Source organism: Lolium rigidum, chromosome 1, assembly GCF_022539505.1.
Source record: "Lolium rigidum isolate FL_2022 chromosome 1, APGP_CSIRO_Lrig_0.1, whole genome shotgun sequence".
Taxonomy (NCBI): Eukaryota; Viridiplantae; Streptophyta; class Magnoliopsida; order Poales; family Poaceae; genus Lolium; species Lolium rigidum.
In genome coordinates, this window is record NC_061508.1 from 81,340,664 (window position 1) to 81,353,387 (window position 12,724).

The 12,724-nt window shown below is 43.8% G+C and overlaps 1 long non-coding RNA gene across 2 annotated transcripts; it reads right to left on the reverse strand.

Moving 5' to 3' along the window:
• Positions 1–7,149: 7,149 nt before the first annotated feature.
• On the reverse strand, positions 7,150–12,341 carry LOC124685716. Of its 2 annotated transcripts, XR_006997618.1 has the most exons (6): positions 12,249–12,341; positions 11,896–12,124; positions 10,443–11,818; positions 9,969–10,319; positions 9,467–9,558; positions 7,150–7,534 (listed from the first exon to the last, which is right to left on the reverse strand). It is a non-coding gene; the product is annotated as an uncharacterized LOC124685716 (long non-coding RNA). The 2 variants fall into 2 exon arrangements; XR_006997617.1 differs by lacking the exon at positions 7,150–7,534 and having other exon boundaries at positions 9,196–9,558.
• Between the last annotated feature and the right edge of the window lie 383 nt (positions 12,342–12,724).

Here is a 12,724-nt window from a genome sequence, read left to right on the forward strand (position 1 = left end):
TTGGATAGAGACCAGAAATAGCCAGATGTATACTCTCAAGGGTAGACAATTATAGCTCTAGCAAAATTGTAGAAGGATGTAACCTTTATCTTTTAAGTTTAAAGGCAGTCGCATCTACCGTTCGATTAAACAGTGTTTATGTACAAAGTTTAGATCATAACACAGGCACTACGAAGCCACTACAAAGACGCTAGAGGGACGTCTCCAAGATCTATAGTGTGGGCATAAGCCCTCTCGGCGATCTCCTCTTTCACTAGAGCTGCCACCACATCCAGTAGGGTCTCACTACGAAACACTCTCCCATTGCTCCCTCCAAATTCAGCACATAAAGTATGTGATTGGGTCGTTGGCCTCAAGCCACTTGGTTTTCGGCGGCTTGGCAATAACAGCGTCCACCATGCATCAATGGACTTACCTATGGGAAGCGAAGATGAGCCGAAAGAACTATTCCATGCGAAGACGAAAGCACACTTGAGGAGTAGGTGATTGACAGTTTTCGGCTGAGCCATGCAAACCTTACACGTTGGGGCGTGCGGCAAACCATGTATGGCAAGATTTTTTGTCGTCAACATCTTGACATGAAGCACGAGCCAACCAAGATAGTGACATTTAGGCTCCGGTACGTACAGTCTTTTTCAAGTGTAACTTTCTTTCACTACTGCGTTTTGCCAAGCCTGTCCGGTTGTCCGATGAATTCTACGATCAACGCCTAGCTCCTTGTCCTAGTACATGCCAACCGCTCTGGTTTCTGTCTCTTCTCTAGTTCTTCGATCCGATAAATTTCCTAAGTATTGGTATTCCTTCTTCTCTCCAATCCTCAAGGCTCAGCTCTCCACTTCTTTTCCCCCTAGTTCAATCCAGCAAACAAACTTGCAGCAATCTTAGATTGTAGTGGACACAACCTATGGTGATTATGGCGCCGTGAACACTGGTCGTGCAACATCTAATCGAGAAAGCTCTAAAGAAATCAAGACATGGAGTCTTTAATCATTTGGTATGCAATGATATGAAACAAAAAAAAAACACCTTAGAGTTTTTTTCTTGCTTTAAAGTATTAAATCTGAATATGTGCTCTAATAGGATTAGATTATATATAGTATTATCAGTATATCTTTGTATGGAGATTATTTGTTCATTTAACGGTTACATTTTCTACAAGACGTGTATTCAATTGTTCGGTATCACATGAAATTGGCCATCTCTTCTTTTTGCGCCACGCTCCGTCACTGGGCCAACCATGCCTTCCAGATCATATTGGTCTTGACGGTGCCCATGAGCAGGCAGTTGGCAATGGCATGCTGATGCAGTGGAGTAAAGTCTAAAATCAGTCCACCGACATGAGATTGAGTCATCCACCGGTTGAACCACCAAATGCATTTAGACCCCACAACTCAATGAACTGTGTCATTTGCAAAGCAGTAGCTATGTTGGATGATGAGCGCATCCAATTTCTGTTAGTGAGCTCTTTTTGAATCATGCACTTCCTACTAGCGATGCAGAATAGCTTTGGAAACTTCATCTTAAGCCCCTCCTGGCAACCAACAATCGTGTTAGAACAAGCATGTGGCGCCATCAGCGACAACAATGTCCGTGACCGCACGAAACAACCCCATGTCCGCTCCATCACATGGCAATGACATGACATGCTAAGGCATGTTTGGTTCCTTCTACTCGTACCAAGGTCATCTGAAAGAACATGGAGCTTTCATGTGTGGTTTTGGTAATTGATGACAATCTCTATGGACTAATGGTTGCGTTGAGTTTCTCTTATTATAGATTTTTTGTCTATAGGTAATGCTTGTACCATGAGTTGGTGTCAAGGTTGCAAGAAGAAGATGATGAATAAGATCAAGTGACAAGTATGTCTTGAAGAAGAAGACGGAGTGATATATCATGTGCATCTTCAAGACATCAACAAGATGAAGAATGAAGACGATGGTGTGTGCGTTGAAGAAGTTGGATGAAGACGGAAGCGTGCATTATCAAGAGAGCTCTCGAATGCACCACTTGGTCGTATCGTTCGGAGAGAGCTCAAACATTTGCATGCTTTGCATCGTGTTTCTTTGTTATTCTTGGTTCTTATCCATGCGATGTTTTAGAGCTTGTGTTCATTCTCATAACAAGCTCTAACTCATCGAAAACGGATTCCGCATGTATCACTTCTTGCGTTTTCAAGTTGGGTGATTTTCTCGAATCCTCGTATTAAGAGGTTGCACCTCTGAAATTCATAAAAAATCAACCCCCACTTGTTTTCATATTTCCATCTTTTGTGGGGGTAGCTCTTGTTATCCTCTTTCCAATAAAATTGGTTTCGTTGCAATCGGAGTTTATGTTGAGATATGATGTTTCTCGTATTTGCTACGTGCGTAGTTTTTGTTTAAAAAGGAAAAGAGAAAGAGGGGTCGGTACTATCGCTTGGGCTTCCGGCCCAGTACCATCTAGCCTCCCAGCGCCCCTGGAATCTGGCCGGTATCGGACCGGTACCGGGCCCAGTAGTACCGGCTGGCCCGTTCTTCTTACCCAACCGCTAGACCACCTCCGCGCAGCGTGACCTGTCCGCGCCACCGGCTCCCGGGCCGCCGCTCCAAGCCGGCCACAATGATCGCTCCCGCGCCTGCCCCACGCGTTGACCAGCTCGATGACATTCGCTCGCTGCTCGCAAGCGCGCTCGATCCGGCGCGCTCCTCACTCGCCAGTTGGCTCCCACGCATCGCATGCTTGCTTCGATGCGTGCCTGCTCATACCCGCGCTGCCTCGCTGGCCCTGCCCCTCTCTCCTGCCTTCGTTTATCTGTTTTGCTCTGCTTTTACACAGCCGGTAGTATCGGCCCATATAACGGTAGTACTGACTCGGGTCGTATTTTTTGCATTGTTTTAGTACGAATGGTAATACCAGCCGCAAATCCGGTAGTATCGTTTGGGCGCGATATCTGCCCGTTTTTCTGCCCCAACAGTCATATTTTTGGGGCCTCTATTTATACCTTTCTACCACCTCTTTCCACATAGCTCACCTTGCCTCATTCTCTCTCCTCCATTGTTGACCTTGAAGAGCTTCTTCCTCCTCTTGATTTCTCTATTATTTCTTACATCTTTTTGAGGGATAAGAGGGATGAGATCTAGATCTACTACTCCACCAATCGAATTCCTCTCTTTGTGAGGGGAAATTCCTAGATCTAGATCTTGGAGAAATTTGGTGTTCCTCCTACTTTTTGTTCTTCCTCCCTTATTCCTCCAATAGATTTTGTAGATTTGTTGAAATTTGAGAGTGAAGGACTTGGGCATCTTAGTGGTGTTCTTGTCACTGCATTAGGTGCATCAGTTTGGGTTCTCTACAGAGATTTGGTGTCGTGAGAGTTCGTGAGTATTACCTCTTGGGTTCTTGGAACCTGAGACGGCTTTGTAGACCTTAGTGGTGTTGTTGCATTTGTGGTGTTGTTGCCTTTGTGACGTAGTAGCCTTTGTGTCATGGTAGCCTTTGTGGCGTTGTTGCCTTTGTTACACGTTGTAGCCTTTGTAGCCTTGTAGACGTCTGTGGAGTGTTGTAGCCTTTGTGACCTTGTACTTGAGAGCCTCTAGTTGTTGTGGATTTTGCTTCAATCTTGTTACTTGGGCCATTGCCCCAAGCTTATACGGGTTCGTGACCACCATCAAGGGTCCCTTAGTAAATCGAGGTTTTCCCTTTTGGTGGGAAGGCTCGGGAAGAATACGGTGTCCTATGTGGCATATGGAGTGCCTTGTGCCTCCGCACCGCTCCAACGGAGAATAGCATTTGCAAATGTGTGAAATTCAGGATACATCGTCGTCTCCGCGTGCCTCGGTTACTTCTCAACATAAGCTCCTTTACTTATTTACTTTACATTGTGATAACCTTCGTGCTTGATGTTCTTTATACATTTCTATCACCTTGTTGCTTACCTTGCTTAGATTAGGTTGTTGGTGCACATAGGCAAACCCTAGTTTGTAGGCTTTGTGCTTGACAAGTAAAACATAGTTTTGTTCCACACTTGTTCAAGCCCTCAAGTAGAAGTTTTTGTAACCGTCTATTCACCCTCTTCCCCTCTAGGCGACATCCTTGGTCTTTCACCATCGCATATCGCCCTTTCAAATTTTTTGATGAAAAAAATGTCTAGACCGCCAAGATCCTTTGTTTTGCAGATTGTTGACCAATTGACCGAAGCATGCCTCCGACCACATGGGGTCACACCCAATCTCACCCACAGGAATCCTCTCTTGATCTTCACAATTTTTGAATGATCCACTTTGGGAGCCTGAAGACCGCCAGGTGATAAATGATGATAGAGGAGAGCATCAATCTACATAGGGGCACCCTTCCTTTCCTAGTAAAGTGCATGTACCACTAGGCGGTCAATCTCGCCCCAACCTTGTAAAGCAAAGGTTGGAAGTGCACCGCCTTGTGCGGGGAGTGATGAAGTGGAAGGCCCAAGTAGGTGCAAGGGAAGGATCCCCACCTGGCCGGGATACACTCTAAAGCGGCCACAATTTTCTCCTCCAAGCACCTCATAGGGAAGATCTCCGATTTGGAGAGATTTGTGCGCAATTTGCTTGCGTCCGCAAAGGCTATGAGAAATCGGCCGATCGCTGTCATGTCCTCCGGATTTAACCTTTAAGCCTTGCATGAGCCAATTAGCCGAGAAAATAGAGACTAAATTAGGCTAAAACCCTAGTTTGACAACATGGTACAAATATAACCTAAATAGTTGGACCGTTAGTCTACCTGTGCTAAATGATTAGAGCTAGAAATGTCCGTTAAATGAATTTAGTATCACAATAACAGCTAACTCCGTGAGATTGACCTTAGATTTTCATTCGAAAATCAGATTGTCTGGTTTAAAATGGTTGGATAGTCCTAATTTTACTTTTTGGATAATACAAATCAGCTTGCCATTTGCTACACCATACCTGAAGCACCATTTCGAGATCAAATATCCTTATTTATCTGATCTTTTAAAATATGATATAGATACCTAAAAACACTTTCGGGGCCGAATTTAGTGTGCAGATTATCCTATACACTAGCTATATATACGTTTCTCTTGGTAACTTGGTAAGTCGATATGTGCATTGAAGTCGTCTCTGAACATTCCGGTGCTCAAGCTCATGCATGTCTTTTTTTTTTTTTTCCTTTTTGCGCTGAAAGCTCTTGCATACATGAAACTTTGAAACAGTATAAATACATGCGATAAATTTGGCGCATATTTGTTACACATTGGTGCGCTTTTGCGGGTAGATGCATCGGTCAAATCGGTGAAAGCGATCTCTTGTCTTTGTTCACTTGGATTTTGTAGTCGTGACAGTGCCCCGTTGATACCAATAATATTTTCTTTCCTTTATTTGTCTTTTCTTGTTAAACAGATCAACGTCGACTTAGAGTTAGCATACTCTTGGTTTTTCTCTTTCTGGAGAGGCGGCGGCGTCGCCGTTGGCGGCGGCACGGCGCGGCCGGGGTGGTGGCGGCGGATCCTGCTCCGCCCGGATATGGGCCAGTTCGGGCCCCATCTGGGCTGGGCGGGCTGTAGCTCCCCCTGACCGGCGGCGGTGCTCCTGGGTTATGGTGGTGCTGGGGTGGTGGTGGCAGGGTGGCGGCGGCGCCATGGCCGGCTAGCTGCAGCTTGGCGGCATGGGCGTACCGGGCCAGGCGGGCCTGGTTGTCCCGTGCTGCCATGTCCGGTCGGCTCCCGCGATTGCGGTGGAGGTAGTTCCCTCCCGCTAGGCTATGGTGTTGCTTCCCCCGGCCCTGCCATCTTCGGTCACCTCATCCTAGGCCCTGTGTCGAGGACCACCAGGGAGACACCGAGGATGACGTCAAGATCGTGGTGGCACGTGCTTGTGGGCGGATAGTTGGGCGGAGCACTTCGGATGAACGGGGTGGTGGTGTTGGGGGTTGGGAGAAATCCTTGTTGGCTTTGCCGACGCCGTCGCGGTGACGCCCGAGGGCGCCGCCTTGCCTTCCTGGAGGGCGTCGGGTGTACCCCCTCGCCCAATCCCCTCCGTGGACCGGGGGAAACCCTAGGATTAGTCCGGACAGCAGCGGCGTCATCGTCGTCCTCCTTGTTGAAGGTGTTGTTTGGTACGCGGTAGTTCGGAGTGCTAGGAGTGTGGTAGGACTTTTCCGGGAGGCGCAGCGGTGGCGGGTTGTCCTCGTTCTTGTCGATCTGCCGGTGTTGGCATTCTTTTTCTTTTTCTTTTTTCTCTGTTGGTTCCTTTGGGCTTGGTTGTGATGCGGCTCCAGCATGCTTGTTGTATCGTGGTTGCTATATTAATATAGCGGGGCGAAAGCCTATTTCGAGGAAGTTGGAAACGAAGGATGCACGAAGCTACTTCTGTTTGAGCATACTGAATTTCCTGAAACACTTGAGCAGGCTTTTGTTCAGAGTTTTCTGGTGAGATTCAGATTTGAGATCGTTGCCACCTTATTCAAATGAAAGGGACTAAAGATACTAGCAATAGATGGCGCGGCGGCACGCCGCGCCCATTGTGCTAGCGAGTTGTAGAATAAAAGATAGGGTTTTCTTAGAGTGCAATTCATTATTTTCATGAATGTTAACTTATCGTTTTCGGTATTACTCAGACATGATAGCTGGCCAAATCATCTACGAAGCAAAAGTGTAGATACCTGTGGACATGGTACATGTATGGATAAATTGGCGTGCAGTATAGCTGTCAAGTTTAAATCTGTCTCAAATTTGATTACACCATTAAACATAAACGTGCAGAATAGCTGTCTAGTTTAGTTGCAGATTTCCTCAATGTATTGAGGCCTTTATGCTCTTATATAAGTAAACCAAAATTGGAGAGGGGAATAAGAAATTGGGCACACAAAAATCATAGTTCATTAGTAAGTGAACTGATCGCAATGACCAGAAGTAATAAAAAGATACTGTATAAGACCAAGGACTTCATTCAGTACATCGATTCCACATGTACAGAGCAACATAAGACCAAGGAAACCTTTAGTACATTGATTCCAACTGTAGAGAGCAATGTATGACACAGGATAGAAACTACTGAAGGTACCATATCGCAAGACCAACCGGTAACACACAACCTCATATAATGGAGCGATCAAAACTACCTTCAGTGCATCATTTATAACTGTACAGAACGGCATAAGGAGGAGAATACAAAATACTGAAGATACTATGATGTAGGAACAACTGGTAAACAAAAGTTCAGATGATACAGCAGTATTGTTGCTGCCATGGAGTCTAGATGATGTGGATAAGCAAGAACCAATGCATCAACTCAGTTTTCAAAACTCAGCTTTCTGAAACAGCTATCATGTAGCAAAACTGAAGGGAGCAGTGGGATGAAAACTAACGAAGAACGATGGTGCAGAAGGATGCGGAATAGAATGATGCCGACCAGAAGAATGGGCCAACGAAACAGGGATCCAAACCCAAGGATGACGACCATACGCAATGGACAAAATCTTCTTCCAACGAAAACCAAGCAGCTAAGACATTTCCATCCAGAAAAGGTAAAAACCATGTCCGCAGAATGCCCCTTGTAAAGACCTGGAAAAAAAGTGAGGAAATTAGAAAAAACAAAAGATAACAAAAAAGCAAAAAAACATTAGTTCTCTGCTCAAGAGTAGACTTTTCCTGCAACAGGCCAATATTAGATTGCACATTCATCTTATAAAGATAGTCGGTACGCAAAATTTGAAGAATTTGGTTCCATAGTTAGGCACCTTGTAAATATTCATCAACCATGTTGCTCTATTGTTACATACTAACTAAAGAAACTGGGATTTGTGTGTCACGGAAACTGGAACATCTACTAAGCAGTAGCCTTGTTGAAGACAATGGGCATACTAATTTTTGACACACAGAAGATTTGAGGAGCTATTTGATAGAATATATGCACAAAACTGAGGTAGCTCAAGGTGGAATATATTTATACATCATCAGCATGTCTGATGCAATTGGGTAGTATTATTTCCAAGACCTGATGCAATAAAAAAGATAGCGCTATGTGGCGATAACACATGGAGTTTTGCAAGTGGGAATTACAGCAAATAAAGATCATGAGCTTGTACGTCTATTTAAATTAAACTGATATACAACCGCAAAGCTAAGTAATCAGAGAGGTAAGTTTGCGTACGTAGTTGTTAATATTTTGATGATAGTATGATTAAAATACAACTGATAAGTCAGTCCAAAACAGAGATAAATTAGGGGCACTGTTCATAGTAGACTCGATGCTTCAGAAATAAAAAGCTCTGGTCATAGGGCAGCTAATTTGGTGTAGTAGAGCTAAATATAATAATTCTAGATTGCAGAAAATTGTTCAAAATTAAAATGAGACAATCAAAACCACATGACATAAATTTGAGAGGGGGTAGTAGCATAAAACACCCATGGAATTGTTGAAACATCAACGGTACAACTACCACAGACCTGTAAAACACAGTGAAACAAAGTATAATCTAAACACCAAACATTGTAGACTATTTTTATTAAAAAATAGTAACATGAAAGGATTTAAGCTATGCACTAAAATACTATAGTGCCAAAGTATTATTTTTTTGTCCACATCTCACATATTGGAAGACCTGTTGTTAAATATGCAATAGGTTGCTAGCTAGCTTCACCAGAAGGCAATCTATAATTTACTATAGGAATATCACTTAAAAGTTGAAAGCATGACATATTATTTGACAATAGAGTGGTAAAAAAATCTTAAGAACAGGTCACCCAAAATATGAATTGAGCTGCATATTTGAAACGTGCATGTACTAATGCAGATTGGCATGACTTCCACATGACAGAGATGACGGGAACACTAATTCAGTCAAATAGATATACACCAAATGAAGCATCTTTGTCCATGCCATATTTTTCAGTCGTGCAAAAGAATTTGGTCTAAATCCACATCAAGAGTACATGAATCAATACCATGGCACTATATCAGCATAAAAAGAAGGAATATCATTATCAACATAGGAAGGATGTATGTAGTACAAGATTTACCTATGTAGTTAAGGGAGTTGCTAGATTTGGCACTGACATACTGAAGTGTTGTCATGGAAACATGTATTTATACTATGAACCACGGACCATGAGAACAATTGAGTATCAGATAAATGCTAAAAAAAATAGGCTACTCGTCTTGGTTAACACTATAATGAACATAAAGAAGATTAGCTTGGCTCTAGTGCTATAATTAGACACCGAGACCAAGGGAAAATATATGCATCGCCATAGAGATAAGTTTTCTTCCAACATTCTTCTCATGCTAGAAATCATTTGGCTGACCTCACAGCCGCATACAGCTCTACCATTTGACTTACTGTCGATGGCTCCAAATGCTGGATAAAAATACCAGCCACTTAGGAAAATGACATGGTGTTGGATTAGTTCAGACTACAATGATAGTTTATATTTTGATGCAACATTGGGATGCATATATAACAGTGATGTGAAGTCAAAAATTTGGAGACTGACCTTTGAAATAAAAAATATCCCACCTCAAAGACGACAATAGAATGGGCTGATGAATTTATGAGAAGATAGTTCACCTCAAAACTACTGCTTCTCTGAAAGAAAACAACACAATTCTGAGCCTAGGAAGATAAAACAAAGAAGAATAGCCAGATTAAAGATCTGAAATAAGAGCGCATGATAATCAGAAATCCAATCATATTGTTTTAGTTGATGCAAAATATACACATATTTACCACTGTTTTTAGTTGATTTGCATGAAATCCTAAATGTCCTACTACCTTAAATATGATGCTATTTCTTTCCACACTTGTCAAAAACTTACTTCTGTAACTAAATTGCTGCAAAATTCACAAATTATATTATAGGCTGACTAAATTAGTTATGGATACACATTAGCAGAAACACAAAACTTCAGGAATTGTAACACGCTTTGAGGTCTGAGATAGGGGAGAGTTTCTGAGGCATTAGAACAGAACAGCGGCAAGGGAAAGATTGAACGAACCATTAGGACAGCGATGTAAACCAGGCACCAACTTCTTATCAGTGCTGCAGCTGAACAGAACACAAACCCAATAAATTGTATACATTTATTTTGATGACAAACTTACTACTTGTGATTTACTAACCAAGGATAGCTTAGTCACTTCAACAACTTAACGGATATCCATATCAACCGTGCCAGGTTAAATTACTCACTATTTCTTGCAAGTGGAACAAATGCTTATATTATTTCAAGATAGAACCATATAGAAAAGGATTTAATCCCAGCTGTGGATCAGGTCATCCACGCTGAACGAATTCAGTCTGCCAACGAAGGCACGCAGATTGGCCATGGCATCAATCAGCAACATGCCTACAAATAATAATCAATGCACATTACGGAACAAAACCAGTTCGCAAATAAAGAGAAAAAAAAAGCAGAGACAGAGAATAATTCATCACCAAAGTAACCAATGTACCAAAGTCAGTGGATTACCTTCTGCTCACGCTGACCATGAAGCTTGCCCCGAACGCCGCCGATGATTGGGACTCTGAATCCACCGGAACAAACCAGCCGTAGCTACGTAACCATGTATACCATGAGATTTTGAGTCACCTATGATCCATTGATGATAAAAATAACCAATTGTTTCCAAACGGATATACATATATAAATGGATACAAAATGTGCCCCACTCTGGTACAGTGTTAATTAGACTTGTACTAAAGATAATGCAAGTCAATTTCACCATAAAGTTGAGCACTGAAATTTTTCGTCATGAAAAAAGGAAACACTAATATAAGAGATTTTCTAGGGGACAATTTCTCGGAGCATATTTATAACACCTCGAATTGATATTGTTTCTCTCCATAAATCCAATGTGATTAAAGCCCATACAATTATTCATCTACATATAGTGCATGGAAAAAAGAACCATTTAACTACATCTAATTGCCTCGGAGGCTGGTTGGTTTAGATTAAGAATCCCACACCACAATTATAGTCCCCATGTATTGCAAAGGAAAGCAAAATGGTTCGCCAACTGTCAAGGTAGCAGTATCCATTCGTCCTATACAGTTTCTTTTTTCTAGTTTTTCTTTTATACCAGGCAGTCCTAAAGCATTGGAAAATAGCAGCAGATTTATTGATTTTCATACTTGATTAGATGGGAGGTAAACCGTTTGAAGCAAGAGGAGCTCGAAAACAATATCTTTACACTTCCAACATTCACTGAAGTTCTGAAATACATACTATGGAGAGCTTATTCAGAGGGCTAGCTGCAAACCAATTGCTGCAAACTGAATCAAGTGGAAATATACCAGGTCAATGTTGACGTAGAAAAATCTTTGTCTGCACCAGTTTTCATGTTTGATTTCAAGAGTTTCTACAAATGCATTTGGGGCAGAAAGTATGTAAGTCTTGATTGAGAGTTAATAAGGAAACCCTGCACAAGAGAGAGATAGAGATGCACACGACTTCAACCTGATCAGAGGAAACAGCCGTCCTATCTGGTGGTTTAACAAATATTCAGCCAAATGAGTAAGCAAAAAGAGCACTGCTCAACTTATAATCCCGGTACTGCAGAAGTACTACAAATAGATCTAGACCATGCATTTTCATATGTCCTAACATTTCATCTAGAAACAATCTCCGCATCAACTTTGAAAGAATTATCAGTACATACATGAGTAAAATCTAAAAATCACAGGTACACAAATCAAGTACACAAACAGGAGATCCGCTATGCATTCTATCTCAAAGCACGGGTAAACAAATCAGGAATGCTAACCTGTAAGGGATGTAGGAGAGCTGACTCTGCATAGATGAAGCAAATACCAGATCACTGAGCAGAACAGAAGATTCCCTCATCACTACCAAGAAAATCATGCCAAGTCAGGATTGTGTGATCAGAATCAAGAAAGAAAAATGGCAGTTACCGGCAGCTAACCTCCCAAACGACCATGGCATCCTAGTTGGTGCCATGCCGCCCCTGCTGCGTGTGAATCCGGCGGCGGATGCGCACGTCCTCCTGGCGACTCGCGTGAGCTCCCCCTTCATCGTCATCTTACCCTCTCGATGGGGAGCTTCCTACCGCCCGCGCACCGCGGGAGGCGCTCCGTGGTCGCCGCCTCCCGGATTTGTTCCGCCCATGCCATGTGTGGAGTTACGGGGCCGCGCTGGTAAAATACACGGCCGTCAATTCAGACTTCGGAGAGAGAAAAATAAATGAGACGGGCGAGATAGAGATTTCTCCATCGCACTGTCGCCGGAAGCACGATCGCCACCGTGTGATTCTCGCACCTCCACTGACGGCCTCCGACAGCCACCCCTGCTGCACGCTCGTCCTGCGCCCCCGCCGCATCCTCGTCGGCAGACCAACCACGACCACGCACGCGCCCCACACATCCACCACAACCCAGCCCCCTCCATCGCGCGGTCGCCGGGAGACCCACCTCCACGGCCTCCTGCTCCTTCTCCCTCAAGTTGAAGCCGCTGGCATCGCTGCTGGGGACGTGCTCGAGGCCGCCGTCTCCGTCCTCACCGTCTGCGCCACTTCAGAGAGAGGAGGAGGTGAGATTAGAGAGAGAAAAAAACCAAGGACCTCACCCCCGTTGTGGATGAGCCCTGGTGGCGGCGATGGGACCTGGGCTGGCGGCCACGGGACATGGAGCGGCTGTGAACTGGGAAACTGGTCTGGTGGCGCGCGGGAGCCCCGGCCGGTGACAGCGTCGCGCCAGTGAGCAGGACTGAGCCGACGGTGGAGTCGCGCGATGCCG